Here is a 6,159-nt window from a genome sequence, read left to right as displayed (position 1 = left end):
GAAATGCTGACGTTGACTGGCTCAATACTGAGAGAATGGACTTAAAAAAGAAAGACTTGGCTTGGATTCTGCCGCATGTTTTATCAGCAGTACAATGAACTTATTTTGAAAGGACCTACGTCAGGGTTTCCCCATGTTAAAACGTTTAGCCTACAGTTTTAAAGTTTGCCGTTTGTAATCCGTCTTAATCTTCTCCATCTTTAACGTACATGTACCATCCTTGTTCCTTTATGGTTTATTACTATCTCTTTGGTGTCTTTCTATTCTAGTAATCTACTATTTCAAGGTTTTCTATTATGTGGCCAAAATAACTCAAAGTACCGTGACTGAGCTCCTTGAACTATTACTTTTAAGAAACTGGTATACCAACGCAGATGTCTGGAGATATATGGCACTAATGACTTATTCATGACATTAATAAAACCAGTGAACGAACCTCAAACTGTAGAATCTAATTTGACTGGCAATAGACGGATTGAAAGTTGCCAGAACTCTGCTTTTAACCAAGTTAACAGGAAACTTACTTAAACAGAACAATTTATTCCAACGTGCCATACTTTTGGCTTAAGATGACTTACGCTCACATTGTCGCAGTCACTAAAAAAAGTACTCTGGTACAGCCCTCTCCAGGGAAATCACATTATATGAACTAATTATTGGATAATGCAATTTATTAAGAGTTTTTATTGGCTTTGCCATCATGGTATAGGAGGATTTATACCATGCTCTATAAACATGGAAGGAATACGCACAATAGTTTTGGGCGTTGTTATTACCTCATGGTATGTACTTCATACCATGAGGTTGTTATATATGAGAATACCGCTGACCATTATGCATAGTTGTGCATGTATTGAGTTATTGTTTAACCAATGACATTAAACAACGTGGTTGGAATGTAGACCCAAAATGGCGTCTGTGTCATGAATACGTAACATGGTGTCAAAATAGTGGGATTTCGAGCGCCACGGAACAGGGCCAAACACATCAGAATGGCAGAAGGATACGCCAATTCGTCGTTCAACTGGCCAAGAATGAACTGGGCCGCTGCGGACCTGAGTAAAGAATGGGAAAGGTTTTATCAACATTGCGAATTCACGTTCGGAGGACCGCTCAGCAAATGCACTGAGAAGGAGAAAATATGCAACCTTATGAGCTTCGTCGGCGGCAAAGGCCGAGAAATTTACTTCACTTTCCAATGGGAAACTGTGCAAGTTAGATCTGGAGAAAGTGCACAAAATGTAAATGAAAAAGACATACTCCAAAGAGTAGTCGGAAAGTTCAAAGCACACTTCGAAGCAAAGAAGAACCCAATTATGGCGGCAGTTAAATTTGATCGAAGACGCCAGTTACAAGGGGAAACGTTTGACTCCTTTGTCACCGATCTTAAGCTCCTGGCCCGTGGTCTGGACATGACAGAGTCGAATAAGTTGATCCGGAACGCCATCGCACGCAAATCTCTGGACGAACGAGTAAGGCAACGCTGCTTGGAGAAAAGTAAAAACCTTACCCTGGAAATGGCAATTGACATCGGTCGGATGTTCGAAGCGACCAAAGATGGAATGCAAGTGATGTCTGGTGAACACCCGAAAGTGGAGGTCAATAAACTTGCATGGAAGAATGGCTCGTCTAAGAAGAATGGCTCGTCCAAGAAGAAACATGACCAAGTTCAAAAATGTGATAGGTGTGGATACAATGCCCACAAGCCACAGGAAAAATGCCCAGCCAGAAACGAATCATGCAACAAGTGCAAAAAAAATTGGACATTTTTCCCAACTTTACAGAAACAAGAAAAGCAATGTAAACCTACTGCATGAAATGGTCCATCCTGGAGAAGACTTTTCTAGTGATGAGGAAGGTCCTGACAGTGATGTACAACTACTACATGTAGCAAGCCTAGAAATGAATGGCATCAGTGACAGGCAGAAAACATGTGAAAATGACGAATGGTGGGAGGTTGTAGAAGTGGGCAACAGTACCCTGCATTGTCAACTTGACACTGGTGCCTATGCAAGTGTAATTAACACTACTCAGCTCAAGCAAGTAGCACCCAGTGCCCAGATCAAACAAACCAAGAAGACCCTGGTGTCATACAGCCAACACCGAATCACACCCAAAGGTTATGTCACTCTTCCCATAAGATTCAAGGACAGGGAGTTAAATGTGAACTTCTATGTCATAGATAGTAAGCAGAAGCCAATATTGTCAGGCAAAGTTTGTCAAACACTCAACTTGGTTCAGCGGGTACATAAGTTACAGGCACATGTAGATCCAAACCTAAAGGAACTACTTGACCAGTACCCAGACCTACAAAGTGCATCCGGAGCCATGCCTGGAACTTACTCTATCAAGATTGACCCCAAAGCAACACCAGTGGTGCATGGGCCTCGCAGACAACCTGAAGCACTCCTTCCCAAGATCATTGCCAAGCTTAAGGAAATGGAAAAGGAAGGACACCTAGCCAAAGTTTCACAGCCCACTGACTGGGTTAACTCTATGGCAGTTTCAAGTCGAGGTGAGAAGATCAGGATCTGCCTTGACCCAGGTGGTCTTAATAAAGCAGTGAAAGGGGAGCATTACCCAATCCCCACTGTAGAAGAAATTGCAGCCAAGATACCTGAGGCAAAAGTGTTCACAGTCCTTGATGCTAAAAGTGGGTATCTCCAGATAAAACTAGACTACGAGTCCAGTCTTCTGACAACAATGAACACCCCAATTGGCAGATACAGATGGTTAAAGCTACCATTTGGAATCAAATCAGCTCCAGAGCTGTACCAAAGGGCCATGGATGAAATGTTGGAGGATATTGATCACGCATACGCCATTATGGATGACATACTCATCGCTGGACGTGACATCGCCCACCATGATTCAGTCCTTAAGGCAGTTCTCAACCGCGCCAGAACCTACAACCTTAAGCTGAACTTTGAGAAGGTCAGAGTACGAAAACAGCAAGTTCAATATGTGGGCCACATTATCTCAGCAGAAGGCCTCAAACCAGATCCAGAAAAAGTAAGAGCTATGAAGGATATGCCACCTCCTGAAACGAAAGAAGATGTCCGTCGGTTTCTGGGATCTATTCAGTATCTGGCCAAATTCCTCCCAATGCTAGCAGAACTCGAAACACCACTGCGGGAACTAACCAGAAAGGATGTACTTTTCCACTGGGACAAGCCACAAGCAGCTGCGTTTCAGAAGCTTAAGGATATGTGCTGTGAAGCTCCAGTGTTAGCCTACTATGATGTCCGAAAAGATGTGACCATACAATGTGACGCCAGCAAGAGCGCAGTGGGTGCTGTCCTACTGCAAGAGGGAAGGCCGATAGCCTATGCATCCCGTGAACTTCGAGTATCAGAGCTCAATTGGGCGCCAATAGAGAAGGAAATGCTGGCAATCGTGTTCAGTACTCAAAAATTCAGGGAGTACATTCTGGGAAAAACAACTTTGGTCCAGACTGACCACAAACCCCTAGAAATGATACTGCGCAAGTCAATGGCAACAGCACCATTAAGATTGCAGGCAATGATGCTGAAAGTGAGTGGTAATGATCTAAAAGTGGAATATCTTCCAGGCAAGAAGCAAGTCCTCGCAGACACCCTCAGCCGAGCAAGTCTAAATGAGGCACCACCGCAAGAAGAAGAGATACAAGTAAGCATGTTGGAAAGAATCTCGATTTCCGAACCAAAGTATGCAGAACTCCAACAAAACACAGCGAATGAGCTCCATGAGCTGTATGCTATGATTCAAGCCGGTTGGCCAGAAACAAAGCAGCAAGTCCCACACAGCATCCGCCAATACTGGGACACACGTGATGAGCTTGCGGTACTAGATGGAGTAATCTACCGAGGAATAAGAATCGTAGTACCCCCGTCGATGAGGCCAGCCATGCTGGAGATAATACATGGAACACACCTGGGAATCGTAAAGTGTAAGCAAGGAGCCAGGGAAGCCCTTCACTGGCCCGGCATGAGTGCACAGATAGAAGAAAAAGTCAAGGACTCTACCATGTGCCATGACTATGCCCCTGCACAGCAGAAAGAGCCTTTGATACCAAGCCCTGTCCCAGACCTGCCTTGGGAAATGGCCGCTTCAGACATATTTGCCTTTGAAGGTGAACATTACCTGTTGATAGGTGATTATTACTCTAAGTTTATTGAGGTGACCAAACTGAAGGATCTCACATCCCAGGAGACCATTGAAGTCCTAAAAAAACATTTCAGTCGACATGGCATCCCACCAAAACTAGTCACTGACTGCGGCAGCCAGTACACAAGCAAAGAATTTGAGACCTTTGCCAAACGTTACAGCTTTGAACATGTTCTAGTAAGCCCAAAACACCCCAAGGCGAATGGAGAGGCGGAAGCCGCAGTTAAAACAGTGAAGTCTCTATGGAGAAAGAACAGAGACAAGAGAAAAGCACTCCTAGAGGCGTCCCCACTTCCAGGAATTGACCTGTCCCCATCACAGCTCTCTATGGGAAGCAGGCTACGAACAACACTACCAATGGCACGTAGTCTATTGGAGCCTGAAACACACAGCGTCCAGAAGATAAAGGCAAGAATGAACATGGCAAGGATAAGCAAAAGTACTACCATGACCGCCAGGGCACCAAAGAGCTACCACCACTCAGATGGGGTGATCACGTCAGAGTAAAACCGGAGCCAGGGTCAAGGGAATGGAGAGCGGCAACAGTGGTGCAGAAACATGTCTTGCCTAGATCATATGTAGTAGAGGTAGGCGGCCAAAGAATCAGACGTAATCGAGTGGCTCTAAGGAACGACCCAACAAAGTCTCATATGGGATATCGGAAACGTCATGGAAACATCAATCAGCAGACAGAACCTGAGCCAGACAAAACACATGCGGCACCCACATTCCCAGCAAGCCCACAAACGGAGCGCTCACCACAGGAATACCACTTAAATCCCTCAGCTGATGAGGAAATCCCAGCCGGTGATGTGCCACCTTCATCAGACATAGTGGGAGCTAAAGACCCGCCCTTGTATACGACTCAAAGTGGAAGACTAGTCAAAAAACCAATCAGACTAGACCTGTAACAAGTTGTTCTGGAACAAAAGACAGTTCTTGGAACGTGAACAATGACAGACACTGTTTGATTAATGTTGAGTTGATTGTTCTTTTATTTTATTTTATTCTCCTCATTTGTTTCTTTGATTGTAATATAAAGGAGGGGGATGTTATATATGAGAATACCGCTGACAATTATGCATAGTTGTGCATGTGTTGAGTTGTTGTTTAACCAATGACATTAAACAACGTGGTTGAAATGTAGACCCAAAATGGCGTCTGTGTCATGAATACGTAACAGAGGTATAGTGATGGTTGGATTGGTCACTCCATTCCCGTTAGACAATTAATTTATGCATTAAATCCGCATTAAACATGTCCCCCATACTAGGTTTGGTTTTGTCACAAAGTCGTGTCATTGTCTTATGTCCATATACGTGGGGCGAGGGGGTGGGATAAACGTGGCAGTACATGTTTACAAAATGGCGTCTGTTGTGTCGAGCCCGACGCAAAAATTGTCAAGGCGAGTTTTCCTTCCTTTCGCTCCATCTTTGATCAAAGTACACTTTTGAAGACCTCACAAACGAACAGGAAATGTGCTCAAGAAAGCTCGAGTGGAAAGAAATGGGTTTTAAAGTCTTAAAAGTTACGATGTCTCCAAGATACATTTGGACGGCGAGGAATAGAATGCACAAAACGAACTACTCGGAATGAATGCTTTATGGTCTGGGGAAAAAAGTAAGCTGCCCTCCTTCTACTGTATTGCATTTTGAATTTTCTGAAAATAATCGCAGGAAGTATGATTTAAAATTAAATGCGCTTTTAATATTTCGCAATTCGCTAGGAAGCTGTTCGGAAAATGTCACATAACAAAGGAGATCGATGAAGTTTTCGTCAAGTTCCCCTCTCGGTGGGACTTAAATGCCACAACTGTGACAAGCTATAGAGATTGAACACAACTGCCAAACAAATGCTAAATACAATATACGCCAAATAACATATACCGTAACAAATACAAAATATCAAACAAGAAATAAATGCCAAACAGCTGATCTGTTACCTGCTGAATGACCACCTGAAATACACCAAGGTCAGGAGTAATTGATTATCGAAGGTAATCCCACAATACCC

At 43.7% G+C, this 6,159-nt stretch overlaps 1 pseudogene; it reads left to right on the top strand.

The window, feature by feature from the left end:
* Window positions 1–4,473: 4,473 nt before the first annotated feature.
* On the top strand, window positions 4,474–5,057 carry LOC145483463 (uncharacterized; annotated as a pseudogene).
* Window positions 5,058–6,159: the final 1,102 nt, after the last annotated feature.

The sequence above is a fragment of the Orbicella franksi genome, chromosome 4, assembly GCF_964199315.1.
Source record: "Orbicella franksi chromosome 4, jaOrbFran1.1, whole genome shotgun sequence".
Classification (NCBI taxonomy): domain Eukaryota; kingdom Metazoa; phylum Cnidaria; class Anthozoa; order Scleractinia; family Merulinidae; genus Orbicella; species Orbicella franksi.
The sequence above is the reverse complement of the archived record's forward strand: the minus strand, read 5'-3'. Positions and strand labels throughout refer to the sequence as shown.